The 16,118-nt window shown below is 40.4% G+C and overlaps 1 protein-coding gene across 1 annotated transcript in view; it reads right to left on the bottom strand.

The window, feature by feature from the left end:
• Positions 1–13,899, bottom strand: part of SPOPL (speckle type BTB/POZ protein like) — a 31,997-nt gene extending 18,098 nt beyond the window's left edge. The window contains exon 1 of the mRNA XM_081878600.1: positions 13,467–13,899. The gene's annotated coding sequence lies outside the window, so the exon portion shown is untranslated. The remainder of the gene's footprint in view (positions 1–13,466) is intronic.
• Between the last annotated feature and the right edge of the window lie 2,219 nt (positions 13,900–16,118).

The following is a 16,118-nucleotide window of genomic DNA, read 5'->3' as shown; positions in this document are numbered from 1 at the left end:
GACCAGATATCAAAGACCAACAAAAGTTTGTGTTTCACCCATGTAAATGAAAGATATATTGTGCTTTAGTACCCCAGAGAGGACATCCCTCAATTTTCAGATGGGACACTGTCAAAGTGAGATTGTCTAAACATTAGTAAACCTGTATTACTCTAGGGGGGGGGGTGAAATAAGTGGGAGGCTGATTAAGTTATATGTGTGCTATAGAAGAATAAATTTATTCTTCTCAATTAGAAATTCTGTGAAGACTATCTTTTGAAAAGCAGGTGGCTTTTACAGCAGCTGAATCAGAGTAGATATTTCTACCTGAAGTCATTCATGCATTATGTCTATCCAAAAGTTCTTCTCTACTCTGTCCTTGACTGAAAAGTACCCTTCAGTTCAGAGGCTCTGGTATGTGAAATTGACTTTACTTTTTATTATAGGATGGCTGCCATGTCTATACATGGCACAATCCCAAATTGAAAGCAAGGTAATTTGCTATTGTCTTAAAGCAAAAAAGCAAAATCTATACACTCCAACCAGTACTACCAATTCTTCATGAATAACCTTCCTGTCCCAATTTACAATAATAGTAAGAGCACAGCCAGTTGTTTTGATTATTTAAAAGCTGCCTCCTAGGACTTCACACCTTCCAAGAAGCTTTATAGAACATCACACTACATAATATGGAGAGTCTACCTCTTATTAAATGAAAATGATTGGTTAGTTCAGGCTCCTGGGCACTCGTAACCTGGCTACTGTGATGTTCAACAGTGTTATTTATTCCTCCATTCTGCTAAACCAGTCTTGTATTTAACAACTTGCCTGGTAGTCATAAGAGACCAGAATTCCATGGATATAAGGATATGAAATTCCATGAAGACAAGTGAGCAGACTGCCAAAGGAAGGAAAAATTGCCTCAACCCTTTTCTGCCAATGTGCTTAGTAGAAGATCTTTTAAACAGCCTTCTAAGAGGCTAGTAGCTTGGAGGAGAGGGGTTGGCCTCCGCTGTGGCCAGGATGAAAACACAAAATACTAGCTTGTTTCCAAACTAGTAAAAAAAGGCTGGTAACTTTTGAGGGCATATTTATAAGTTGCCCTAAATTGTGTTACTGTTCAAAGATGCCTGCACATGCTCATTAAAAGCTAAGCTAAATGCGAAGAAAGGATAAAATTTCCCTGAAGAGGTCATGACTCCTCTAGGGCTGGGGAGCAAGAAGCTTCCACTCCTGCTATTACTATCAGATAACCACATAAAAAGATTCGGTGGCATTTATACAAGTGTGTTCTAGACTTCATCTAGTGGAAACTGTTAGTTGATCAATCAAATAAGGCAGAAATGAAATGAACAGTATCTCAGCCCTATAACTGCTTCTTCAAACACTATCCTCTGCTTACTATGTCTTTGCCCTATTTCTGCATGCTGCCTTGTGATCATTACTGTTCCTATAAATGAATATTCCATGCGGAAAATGGGGTTGTAGCCCACTCAGGGTGACTTTTCAGTATAGAAGTTACACAAAAGTAGACCCACACAGTAGTTTAATTTATTGTCAACTACATGGAAGTTTCAGCCAGTTATCATTTACAGTTTTCTTTCTGTAAATAAAAAGCAGCTCAAGCAAAACACATCCCAAGAAGAGCAAATAAAACTTACAAAACTCAACCCAAATGTAGTGTTATTTTGGGACATTTTTTTCACCCTTATATACAATCACCTTGGGATATAAAAATACTCCCTAAAAGAGTCAAGTTTCTTAATTTTTGTTTATGAATTAACATCTTGGCTAAAAAAAGATGGACATGTGATTTCTCAAGTGAAAATCAATCCAGGGAAGCTTAGGAAAAAAGTGTGCTTTTCCTGATGCAACACATAGCTTTGCTTGGGATACCCTACTGCAAAATACATTGGAAGAAAGTGTCTGTAGTGTAGTGTAGTGTAGTGTAGTGTAGTGTAGTGTAGTGTAGTGTAGTGTAGTGTAGTGTAGTGTTTAGAACTAGGACCTAGGAGACCAGGGTTCAAATCCCCACTCAGCTATGAAGCTCAATGGGTAACTTTGGGCCAGTCACCATCTCTTTTAAGGAAGGTCAACAATACTTATAACAATACACAGCAGCACATATTTTGACAACTTTTAAGTGTCAAATATTATCAAAATTTTGGCCATTCAATTTGGTAGTAATACAAATATCTGTGCTTTAAGAATCTGAGCCCATTGGCTCCTAGTTGTTTATATATTTTGGAAACCAATGATGCTGCAAACCATATAGCTTGTGTTACAAGCAAAATAGATACCATAACCTTTGCATTAATAATTTTAGTTTTAAAATAATTTCTACTCTATCCTTGCCCATGAAGAAACAATAGTGCCATCTACTTCAGAAATATATTTTTTAAAAGCTTAATACAATAGGCACAACCCAGCCAAGTTAAACAATTTATAACATCCTCTTAAACATGTCTACTCAACAGAAAGTTCCACTGCATTCCATGGATCTCGCTCCTAATAAAGGATTGCAGCTTAAATCTCACTGATTTCTATGGAGCATTCAAGTACACATTGAGCATCTTCCATTTAAATAAATGGGATCTAAAAGTGCTTAACTTTGGCTGGATTGTGCCCAGTGTGGATTTATGACAGTGTGGATTATCAGAAAGAATGAGAGAGTACAGCTTTAAACTGAAGCTTTGGCAATATGTGTACGAACATCTAAAATCACTATGGAAATTCTGTTAGTAGTTACAGGCTATGCTTTTTAATGTTCTGCTTGCAGAAGTTATCAAAAAGTAATTGCAGATATGTAATCAGTGGAACTCCTAAAGCATAGGTTCAGTATGGGTTGCTCATTTCACAAAACAAAAATAAATCTTGCCACTTGTGTTTGCAGCAAACAGCCCAGAGCCTCAAAGATGAAGCTGAATTGTCCTCTAGTGGTCTCTTACCTTAATTCTTAAATTTGTGCTAGCATTATTAATGCTTAGCAGTCCCATTGTGCTATGTGTTGTACATGACTGACGTCTTCTCCACTCAAGATCAAAGACAATATACACCAGAAGCACAAAACACATAGACAAGGTAACAGTAAGATTAAGATGAATAACTGTCAGAGCACTTCACAATTGTCTACTGTCAAGCTTTCCTTCATGGTTCACAAGACAGCACAGGGAAGCTGTTAAAGATAGATCTGATCTGAGGAGGTACATAACATCCGCTTTTTATATGTTTACAATGAAGTACTTCAATGCATTTGGTGCCCTGGGAACAGGAAGAAACTTGTAAAGTTTGATCAAATGGGCATCCCTGGAAGCCCACAGCTGCAAACATCTCAGTGCTCAAGATAAAGCAGACAAATGCAGGTGGAAAGATGCAGAAATGCACATAAAACTCAACAGTATCATTAGGACAGCAGCTAGCATCTTACCACCAGATCCTGTTTCCTAAATTTTGCTAAACACCAATATAAAATATTGTGCTCTTCTTTTAACACATTTAATGGTTAAAAAATTATAATGCTTTATTTAAAATATATTTAAAAAGAATAACAAATTAAGAATCAGCTTTATTGTTTTAGAATTCTGGCTAAAGATGCAGCATTTGCTGAATTATGTAATTAGTTGTATAATAAAGAAGACTCCTTAGTATTAAGGCCAAACTTTTGTTCTACAAGCAAAACCAAACTGGGATACAGTCACTCAGCAATGAAGTGATCTAGTCTCGTTAGCAAGAAAATAGTTTGCTCAAGATGACCAGCTGTAGCTGAAAAACCGAGGGGGTGCGTGCACACAGATTTCTCATATGATATTAATCACCAGGACTTCTACTAAAATTAGTTCCTTCTTACCTTTGCACTAATATTGTATTATGCTACCTTCCTTAAAAACAAACCTTTCTAATATACTCAACTCAACATTTTCTCCAGGCATCTCATGCCCTCAAGGAACAATTTGAGGGGTTCAAGGAAGAATAAAAGCAATAGCACAATCTTAAACTTAGTTTACAAAATGTCAACTTTAGCCAAACATCTGTCTATAAGATATTCATCCATATTCTATCCTATTTCTGAAACCTAGGAACAAATGCACTAACCACTAGCACACTTCTAAAATTAGGAAACTGTAGGTATAGATATACAGTAGTAGAGTCTTCTGCACGCACAGAATTGGGAGGGAAGCACTTAACTGTATCACTGTGCCTTGTAGCAGCTGTCAGAAGAACCCTTCCAAATTTCCAAGAAGGGAGAGAAGAGTCCAAGGGCATCTGCTCCCACCCCAGACCTATCACAAGGGCACATTTCCAGAACTAATCTAATTTAATAACCACAAGTAGCAACATGTAAGAGTAATATTGATGGTGCAGCCACTTAACGCTCCCATTCTGCTAAACCAGATGATCAAGTACTTATTCTTGGATTTGGTGGGAGGCACTGGTTAGCTGTTAGGCTAGCACACTACAAATAGAAATAATAATAAATGTTATCATTTAAAAGAAATATCATTTAAAAGTCCTAAATATTGATCACTGATCTCCACCTGCACCCTTTTATGTGCATACCTTGAGAAATATGATACCCGCTTCTAATGGTTAAGCTGTTCCAACAGGTTAACTGCAAGTTTATACATGCAAAATGGAACAGGCATGTTTATTTTAATTGAAAGAGTGAGCAGTACAAACTTCTGAACCTTATTTACATTCTACTTCAATAGATCAATTTTTTAAATACAGATAAAGAGATCTAGCCAAGTCTACAAGCCTCATCTTACACAGTTAACTCCATGAACACTACAGCAAGTTACTGTTCATAATTATACAGACCATGAAATCCAATTTAAAGGCATTATGAATTGCATATCAAACTAAAATATTTAGTCTGTTTCAGAAATGTATGAGCAAAAGATGTATTAATCACAAACAGCTCTACTTTATTAGCTTTAGGATTTTACCAAAGCCAAGAGGATCATAGTTGGATTGTTTTTAGTAAGTCAAGTTCAGATTTGTGCTAGGTTATGAACTCTAGAGACACAGACATATCTCTTGGTGTAAAAAACGTAAAGGTGCTAACTGACAAATGAAGTTAGTACAAATTCAAGTCAATTGTCAAAGAATGGGTCTACACATTTGAGTCATATTTATTTTCTTAGGATTTTTGCTTATACGTCATCATCACCATCAACATACCACAAAATAAATTGATAATCAGAGTTCATCTTGCTTTCTGAAACCATTTTCCCCCAGACAGTGGTTTACTGCCACCAAACATCATTACGCAAGTTTATACAGTTACCAAAACCAAACAGCATTAGCAGCTGTCTTGCATAATTCTTATTGCCTTGGTGAGCGTACCACCACCTGTGGCAGGTGTGATGAGCCCCAGCTGTCTCAACTGGAAGCTACAGCAGTGGTTGGGAAGTAGCCTGGCAGCTGCAGAGCAATCCCTGCCTCTTTCCCAGCTCTAAGGGTTATTTGGTCATGGCACTGTAAAGGGGGCCAGAGCCCCTTGGCCCTAGACAACCAAACCAAGCAGGCTTTACACCTCCTTTTACACATAATTCAAAACAATTGTTTGGCTGTTTGTGCTGGAACTTTGGGCTTACACTTTGCACCCTCCTCATATCCTTCAATTCTCTCACTTTAGAATTTAAATATTCATGCCAAAGCTTTGAACTTATGCACTTCCCTGTCCCTTCTGTGGGCAAATTCCCTTTTTCACTTTCTGACTTGATGAGGCCACATTTTGCCTAATTTGGACACAACAGCCAACTATGTTTTGATCAAACCAGGAAATGAGAGCTGGAACAGGTGCATCCAGGGCAGGGAGAAGAAGCACAGGAGCCCAAGGTTGCACGTGAATATTCAAACCATAGTTCCCCACTGCAGGTGAATGGATCCAGTATTGAAAAGCAACCGCTTTTATGCAGTTACATTTTGGCAATGAATTTTAGCTGGCCAATAAGAATTTATGGAGTGGTGTCAATGTAAGAAATAACTCTGTAGCATCATCAAGAACTTAGGATCCAGGAAGGCAAAATAAGAAAGGCTGCTCCATTAGCCAGATGAATATGATATCATCATGCACCTTAATTGCAAATTTGCGTTTTGCCATCCATCATCCGAAGACAAAAATAATATGGTGCGCTTCCATGGTATACCAGTATCTAGAAAAAGCTTCACCCGACTTAGCACTTGCTAAATTACAGGTGCTTAGGAATTAACATACACAGCTTCTTACAGTCTTAACTCAGGGGCCTTCTTTGGGTAGTGGAGTTTGCTGTGCTTTTCCAACTCCTCATAACTGTAGGAGTGAACTAGGACTACACAACACAAATGAAGTACTAATAAGCAGATTCCCTCACCAAACTACAAAGGAATAACCTTGCAAGCAAAAAACCCCAAAAACAAATTACCTTGAGAAAACATTTATAACACTGAGCCCCGAGATCAATGAAGTGACACTGCCATACTGTTTTAGTCACATGACAGTACTTTTCCCCTCATCCAATGGTTAAAGGTCTATATTACAATGCCACATAAGATCACACAATTAGTTGGAACCAAACTACCTGCAGGGGGGAGGAAGGGTATATTCATACCAATTTCTCATTCCCTCTGCATTTCCATAAAAGCAGTTCTGTGAGGGTCTGAGGGGCTTCCAAAACATTACAGGAAGTGGAGCCAGGGGCATCAGTTAAAATCATCCCCTCCTCTAGCAACAGCCTCTGCTGGATCTCAGCCTCTTCCATGAATGGAAGAAGTCCTTCCATTTGTGGATGGTGATGTCTAGATCTAACCCAATAAAAACTGTTGAGATTATCACAGAACAACACAGAACTCCTAGTGCTGCATGTAGCAAACAGAAAACTCACCTCAGCAGTTTGCATTCCCTTTTTTTATCCATGCAATCATAATACACATACAGGAAAGGGAGAGCAAGTGGATTACTGCACTTCTAAATGTCTACCTCTTTCACAGAAATGCTGCCCTGGAGACCTTCTACAAAGAGTGGAGGGTTACAATCCAATCCCTACTCCTCTCTTTAATGAGCGTACAACAAACAGCTGTGTGCAGAATACATTGTCCTGAGTGTTTCTTCAAGGCAGTCAAACCACAGTTCGGTTTGTGCTCAGAACAAAGAGAAATGCTACAGTGCCAAAGCAACTGAGCAGATAACAGTACCAAGCTACCAAATTAGACAAGATTTTTTTAAACTGGATTTTGTATATCATTCTCAGGTGAGATAGGTTATATATATGTGTGTGTGTGTGTGTGTGTGTGTGTGTATCCTATCTCCCAAACACTGAAGGCAGCTTATATGGGTTTCTGTCATCTGACCTTTATACCAACTCCATGAGACCGAGAAGCAAATCAAGTTTTATTTTCATAGTAGCAGCTAATTCACTTAATTATCTTCCTTCTTATAATTTTTAGATTATGTCAAGTATGAATAGGACAAACCTGTGTGTGCAGCATATACAGGTGCACTTCCCAAAATTATATGACTGAAGATGCTTGAAGTTTACCAAAAAGTAATCCTGAATACAGAATTAATTTGGACAGATCAAGCATGAGAACCACCACTTAGTCTGAGGACAAGGGAACTCAGTTTTTATCAGCAGCAGGTCTCTCCTTTGATGAGCTTTCTTTGCACCTTGCTTTGAATTCCAAACCATCAGCTGATTTTTGGGACTTCAAAGCACTGTCACCCAATTCCACTGGCACATCAGGTGACTGACAGGTGGATGGCCTTGTCTATCTGTCAAATTTGGGGGCTAAGATAGATAAGAATCAAGCCCGCTGGCCAGATCCAGTCCCCACCCTTCATGTAATAAATTCCCTTCAAATGACGCCTGCTATGCTTGATCCTTCCAGGTTTTGCGGTATACAGTCGTACCTTGGTTCTCAAACACCTTATGACTTGAACATTTTGGCTCCCAAATGCCACAAACCTGGAAGTGAGTGTTCCGGTTTGCAAATGTTTTTTGGAAGCTGAACCTCCAACGCAGCTTCCAATTGAGTGCAGGAAGCCACGTCTTGGTTTTTGAATGTTTTCGGAAGTCAAACAGACTTCCAGAATGGATTCTGTTTGAGAACCAAGGTATGATTGTATAGCAAAAACCTTTCAATAAATATATGAGCTGTAAACGGTTTTAGTCTAAATTTTTTGAGAAATACATGTCTATGCCTTTTTGACCAAATTTTGGATTTATTATAGTCCTGTAAATTTATCTCTAAGCTGCTATGTGTGTCTTATTAAATGTAGAAGTTCATATTTATTGTTGTTGTTGTTGTTGTTTTCTTATATGCCGTTCTTCCTTCTGAAAGTTCCCAGGGTGGCTAACGTTTCTAATAAAACCATGCTAACAGAAAATCTTAGAAATCACATTTAAAACTACAAATACACAATGAATATATTGCAACAGGTATAACACAGCAATTTAGGCAGGTGATGCAGGTAACATCCATTTTGCTTATAGATTAATACTTTACTCAGGATTTTTTCGTGTTAACTTCAAGTGTCTTCAATCATAAGGCTGGAGACCTGTAGAAATAAACAAGTTTTTACCTGACACCTAAACAAAACTAGTGTAGGTGCCAACCTGATTTCTAAATGGACAAATTTCCATAAGCAGGGTACCATCACTGAGAATGCACTGCTTCATGTGGTTGCCCCAAGAACACATCAATGGCACTAGTACCAAAGCCTTTCCCCACTTCACATCTTAAACTCTAGTTGGCTGGTACTGGGAGGCATGACCCTTTATATACTTAGAGCCTGAGCTGTTTAGGGCTTTATATGTTAGTACCAACCCCTTGAATTCGGCTTGGCATATCTCACTGACATTGCCCCTGACAACACACAGGTAGTGGCTTTCTATGTCAGTTGCAGCTTCCAAACCATCTTCAAGGTTAACATTGTTAATAAAGCAAACCTGTTAAGCAATCTACATTAGGAGGTGGCAATTGGCAATCCCTTCACAAACATAAAGCCAGATGCAGATGCACTAAGAATTTACATACTTACATACCAATTTTGGAGGGAGAATTTTATTTCCAAAATGACACAAGCTTTCCCTTTATGTTGAGAGTACAAAGCAATGCAATGCAATCTGAAATACTTAGTGGATATAAAAAGCATTTATTAGAATAATCCACTGAGAGATCCAGGCCTCCATGCCAGAAAGGTGGAGACACATAATTTGTAGTAAACAAGAGTGATTCATTTACTACAGCATGACTACAGCGGTGTAAGCAGCCAATAGCAATAGGAATTCATTTCCCGTGTAGGAGAGGAAGGTCAAAACAGATTAATTTGAGCCACACATTTTCCTTTGGGCTGGGTTCCACTGCAGGAAGGGCAAGATATAAATTTAATAAATAATAATGTTTCAAGCTCCAAACAAACTGCACTAAAGTTCCAGCTGAACAATGTAACTGGTTTCCTGAAAAATGCATTTAGGACTGGGGGTGCTTAAAGATAATTGCTAAAACTGACATTAGACTACTTCAAACTACTCAGTAACATAATCCAATGTCTGGTTAAATACATTCCAAATCCATACCCACAGTCAAAGCTGGCCCATACATGAGGCAAGGTGGGCAACTGCCTCTGACAGCAGGACCCATAGGGGCAGCAGATCCCAATATAGATCTTTATCCCCACCCCACCCCCTGCTCATGATGTAGATCTTCATTTACTTCTTTCCTGGTGGGGAGGAGGTTACTATTGTGTGGTTTTCCTCAGTTGCCAAAATGTCTTGGGCCAGCCCTACCCACTCCACTCTCAAGGAGTTACATAGCAAACACAACAGTCCACTTCAAAGCAATGAAAAAGGAAAAGGGTCTGAAAATATTTTTAACAAAATGCAATCCATGTATTGTGTGAGCACTGTGTATCTGAGCACTGTACAATTTTGTACTGTTAAACATAGACTCTGCAAATGAAGTTTGGGATTCCTGACATACAGCATCTCTCACATACAAACCAAGTCTCTTTAATAGTGCAAAATGAACTAAAATTGTTTGGTTGATATCTGGTGTTAGTCATACTCAAATTGTGCTCACTGAATTCACTAGACTACCAATTTCCATAGAATTATACCAATTTCAATAGGTGTACTCTAAGAAAAACTTAGTTAGATATCACCCTTCATTTTTGTACCAGTTAGAGCTGAATTTTAATATAAGTAGAAGATACACATTTCTTAAAATCAGATCAGTTTTGTATTCCTATATTATTCTGGGATCAAATTATCTTCAAAATTATTGTATTTACTTGGAGCACTGTAATATCCCACTTTCATTAGTAGCATCACAGTGGTAGGCAAGTGAAGGTGCACCAGTTTTACAGATAGAAAGCTGCAGTTTCAGGCTCATGCCTTTAATTCTGCTGAAATCACTGGAACCAAACTGATTTAAAGCCAAGCATTCATCTTAACTATTTCATGCATCATTTTAATTCTGACAGATTTAGTCAACAGTCCTCTGAAATAAAAGGCTATTTCAAATGTTGTTCTCAGTCTCTCATTTATTCTTAAATGCATGAGCTACAGAACTCAAAGCAGGCCTAATGTCAGAGAATGTCTCCTGATCACTGCTTAAAATGTTTGAAAGAGTAAAAGACTTCTGTAAAAATTCAAGCATTTTTAAAAGAACGATAATGAGAAAAGGCAAGGAATGCCAGTGAGGTGGAGAGGTACCCATGGGGGTTGGGGAATTTATTATAAAAAACAGTTTTAAAGTAACTAAATTATTACAACAATTTAGGAAGTTCAAAAGTTGCCATTAACATTTTTGTTGTTGACTGTCCCTCATGAAACAGATACAATGTACCATTCTTTAAGCATGCTAATAGTATTACATCATCTGTTTATGTCTTCAAAACTTTCCATAAAATGTAAATAATTCCCAGATTTGTAAACACTGTGAAACCACAGCTTCAAATACAAATAAACTATAGGTTAACATGTATGAGTGCTTTTGCTTCCCTACTCCTGTCTTTGGGACAAAGGGAGAGAAATAAGCAAGAGTCAAACTTGTCTTGAGAGGTGTTTGCTTGTGCAAATGAGTGCTCATGGCTATTTCTCTCCAAACAAACACAAAGGTAGAAATGCCAGCTTTGCCCATTATGACAAGCCAGAATGAGGCTTGTTTCCTCCCTTACATGGGGACAGTCAGCAGAAAGGGAAGAGCTAAGTGTTCATACACTATGGTTAAGCACTGCATGCAAACAAGGCCAGAATAAGGGAAATATATTATTCCTAATCAAATATTTTAATTGATCTAATTTTAGTTACCGAGGGGGAAAACCTCAAGACATTTGTATAGCATGTGTAACATTAACATAATGGGTTTTGTTTACTAAATTACAAGTCACAGATTCTAAATTAGATTCTAACCAATAGAGGCCACCAGAACATTGTTCAGAAAACCCATATTCCTGAGATATGCACAATGAAGAATTATGAGCTGAACTACCACAGACAATTTTTTATTTAAGTACTTTAAACAACTGGGCCCTGAAACTAAAACATAGACAGATTGTCAGCTGGCTAACTGTAACATTACTAGTACATACACAGAAGGCAGGAATGGGTGAGGAACTGGTCTTTCAGTTTCCCCCCTACATGTTCAAAGGAAGACCTGTTCAACTAACCACTTATTTACCAGAAAAATGTCATTACCACACTGGAGGGGAAAGCGGGAGAGGGGGTGGAAGAGAGCGGGGGGGGGGGGGAGAAGAGAGAGAGAGAGAGAGAGAGAGAGAGAGAGAGAGAGAGAGAGATCTCCAGAGCAACAGTGTATCTACCATATCATTGAGAAGAACATCAATAGTACTTTATGGAAGAATAAACTAGGCTGGTGTGTGTAGTACTGTACTTTGAGACTGGAGATTTCTCCAAGGCCTCAAATGGGGAAAAAGTCTTCTTTGCCCGCATACATTTTCAAGGGGAGCTTCCTTCAAAAATGGATGCATGCGCTCAAATTATGATAAGGAAACTGTATCAGGCAATATTCTAAAGGACTTCCCCTTTAAAAACACATAGTCAAAACACAGTGACTAGTTAAATATGTCCATCTGAAATACAGGATGGTCAAGTGAAGGCTGGTCATCAAAAGAAACAAATGCAAAAAATTAACACCAGAGACCAATGTGAATTTAAATTTATAACAAGTCAGGATTTGAAATAATGTGTGGGTAAAAATTCACAGCAAAATACCTTGGTAAATCCAAGAATACCTGCCAATATTGTACCAAGAATGGAGAATGGCAAGATATAAAAGAACAAATAATCCTAAAGCACCTTCAAGACTGACATACTGTAGCATATGCCTTCAAATAATATAAGAAAAAACCTTCAAAATCCACATTTGGGCAGTACCTTTTTTGAGACGAACCAAAATTTCACAGAAACATGACACGTTTTTGAGTTCTACAGAACATCCTGCCTGATGACAAGCTCTGGAGAACTCAAAAACTTGTCACACTTGTAACATTATGGTTGGTCCCAATAAAGGCATTGTCAAAGTGTGGATTTTGGGGGGAGTCGTCTGTGAGATCTGTAGGCCTCAACTCCTTAACCAATGAGACTCTTGCAGCACCTGGGGTCTAGATTTTTCTGACACATGTTCTCAGACCACAAAAGATTATGCTAAGGCACATTTGTTAGCCTTTAAGGTGTCACAAGATCACCGGGTATTTTTCACAACTCCTCTTCTTCAACAGAATGATTAGGACTGTCCTATAATTAAAACCCTGCGGAAGTTGGCCACGAAACACCTACAATGACATCTTGACCCTGCCTCTAAGGCTGCAATCTTACAGGGGGAGTAAGTCCTGCTGATATTTAGTTTCTGAACAAACATGAAGAGGAGAGCAAAACACCACAGGAAGAAGGTTGGTGGGGGGTGAGAGAAAGAGAGATAAACAGAGGCAGAAATTGAGAGGAAGACTCATAGAGTAGCAAGTAGAGAAAGCCCTTGTCCAACGAATCACATTCCAAAGAGGTTTGAATTAGACATAAAATGACAGTGCTGCATCAGAAGGAAGCTTTGATATATAGGTGTGTGTACCAGAAAGCATATGATAAAAGAAAAGTGTATAAATATGCAAAGGCATCTGGGATTTCCTAAAAAAAAAAAAAGTATCCGGAAAAGAAGGTGCAGAAACATCCCAGGGGTTGGCAAGGCGAGAGGCCCTGCTTAGAAGAGGGCTCCCCCCCCCCACCCCCCTCTCTTGGGCACCAACCTCTCTTTTTGGGGTGGGGGGGGAAATCATCAGTAACAATTTCATGGGGAGGAAGTAAGAGGAGCCTCCCGTGAGAAGTGCGTGTGTGCATATTGTGTGTATGTGTGAGAGAGAGAGCGCGCGCCAAGTGTGTGAAGTGTGTTACCCGAGTGCCAGTGCAGCCCCCGCCCACAGAGAGGAGAGAAGGGCTGCCCCATAACCGACCCGGACTGAATCATCCCCCCCCCCTGGATCCTTTTACCGGAGTTCGGCGCTGGCGGGGGGTCTCGGCCGGCCTCATACTGACGGGACTGGAAGAGGGGGCTCCGCTAGTCCGTGGCCCCCGCTGACGACGGCGTGAGGGGAAGAGGGCGAGGAGGGAGGAGGAGACGGCGGAGGAGGGGGCTGTGGCGGAAGCGTCGCGTCCGGGCAGAGCTGCTGGCGGCGGAGCCGCATTTCCCCCCCCCCTCTCTCTCTCTCTCCTCCCGTCACCAGCCTCCCCCTCGGCCACCCCTCAGGTGGGGAAGCGAGAGCGAGGAGCCCGGTCGGCCCACCTTCGCGCACGGGCGCGGGGCCCCTCTCGGCTCCCGTACACAGGGAAGAAAAAGAGGGGGGAGGGAAACGGGGTGGGGGGGAGAGAGAGCAAGCGAGAGAGAGAAACCCTCACAGAGGCGGCGGCGGCGGCCGTAGGCAGCTGCTTGTTGCTATTACTGCTGCCGCCGCCGCTTCCTCACTTCCGGGAGCGACGCGGCGTGTGTGTGACGTCATGACGCACCCGGGGCACTGGCGCGTGTGGTTCCCCCCCTCCCCCCAAAAAGAGCTGCGCCGTTCTGTAGGAGGGCTTATTTGAAGAAGAAGAAGAAAAGTATTATAATATTTTTACTTTTTAAAAAAACGACCCGAACGCCTCCATCCGGGTACTTGCAAGGGAAGCTCCGGTTCTGCTCAGGGAAGAACGTAGGTGCCTGTATGAGTCCGTACCCAGTTCCATATTACTGTATAGGAACTTGCCTTTGGGCGCAAATACAACCCTTTGTGTGTATCACACACACACACACACACACACATATATATATATATATATATGTATGTATATGTATATGTATATATATATATACACATACATATATACATATACATATACGTGTGTGTGTTTAGATATATAGATATATCTCTATATATACATACACACACACACACACACACACAAAGTAAACGTTTACACATACACAGAGAGAATATATTATTATTATTATTATTATTATTATTATTATTATTATTATTATTAGCAAACTACCAAGTGAGATTTATAGTTCATCTGATGAACTGGGCTCTAGTTGACAAATGCTTTTAGGCCATGATAAAATTTAGTCTTTTAGGCTTCACAAACCTTTACTGTGGCTGATCACAGAATTATCCTGCCCTGGGCAACATGAAGGGCAGATTTGGTCCCACGTTGCTCAGCTGTCCATGAGCGCTCAGCCGGCAGAGGGAAGGAGGGTATACAATGCAAGTGTCTCACTCTCTTTTTTTGGCACGGTAATGGACACTGAGCATAGCGGCAAGCACAGACTTGTAAAATCCATTACCAACTGGCAGGTGGGGGGGGGGCTGAGCAGAGGGGACAGGCTTCCTTCCTCCACAGCCAACATGGAAATCAAACATGCTTCGTCTACCAACAGCCCACCCACCTAAATATAATTCCTATTGCTACCAGGCAATGAGTGTATTTGTAGACCACTCTTCATGATTGCCCATAGTGATCTTGGAGCAATTTCCGAGATAAATTACATTCAACATAGAATTACATTGAAATACGAAACTTAAAACAAGTCATTAATAAAATACAGCTGTGCAGAAATAAAACCCAAAAGTGTTAGGCAGGCTGCATGACTTCATTTCCTCCAAAGGCCCTATAGAACAGGTATGTTTTTACTTGGCGACAAGCCTTTCAGAATTGTTCCCATCCCTTGTTAAATACAAGCCTAGGCAAGCCCAGTTCTGCACTGCACAGAGATTGGCAGAGGCCAGCCAAGTACAGGCAGTGGCAGCTTCTGCTCATTCTGGCTGGCCTGCTGGACCCAAAGAGAACAGGTAGAGCAGCCTTTGACAACCTGGTGCCCTTTAAATGTTTGGGAGTGCAACTCCCATTAGCAGCAGCCAGCAGAGGGAGGTAGCAAAAGGCAGAATAGTGGTTGGTCCTTGCAACTCACTGGTCCAGCCCTATCTACCATGCTACCTGGAGACATACTCGCTGGATCATCACCTTGTCATGGTGAGTGGGCTTGCATGTTCCTATGACCCTTGTGAACGAAGCTATCAGGAATCTCATACTCCCAGCAGGGTCACCCAAGGTGGTAAGGTCAAAGGGTTGCATCAACGGTGTCTCCGAAGAATTTTACACATCACTTGGGAAGACAGGTGAACTAATTCCAGTGTACTGGAAGAAGCAAAGATCACCAGTGTCAAAGCAATGATTCTTCAGCATCTATTTTGGACTATTCGTGTTGTTCAGATGGCTGATTATCATCTTCCAAAGCAACTACTCTATTCCGAACTTAAAAATGGAAAGCGTAATGCTGGTGGTCAACAAAAGAGGTTTAAAGACTCTCTCAAGGTAAATCTAAAAAAAGTAGGATAAACACCAACAATTGGGAAACATTGGCTTGCAGTTCTCCAACTGAAGAAAGACCTTTACTGAAGGACTTTGAAGATGCTTGAACTCAGGACACAAGGAAGAAACACGCTAAGAGGAAGGCATGTTTAGCAAACCTTCACCTTGATCAACTCCTGCCCGGAAACCTATGTCCCCACTGTGGAAGGATGCATGGCTCCAGAATTGGCCTCCACAGTCACGTACAGACTCACTGTTAAGACCGTGTTCATGGAAGACGATTTTACTTGGCTATGAGTG

Source organism: Podarcis erhardii (assembly GCF_964252035.2).
Source record: "Podarcis erhardii genome assembly, chromosome: 1".
NCBI lineage: Eukaryota > Metazoa > Chordata > Lepidosauria > Squamata > Lacertidae > Podarcis > Podarcis erhardii.
The sequence above is the reverse complement of the archived record's forward strand: the minus strand, read 5'-3'. Positions and strand labels throughout refer to the sequence as shown.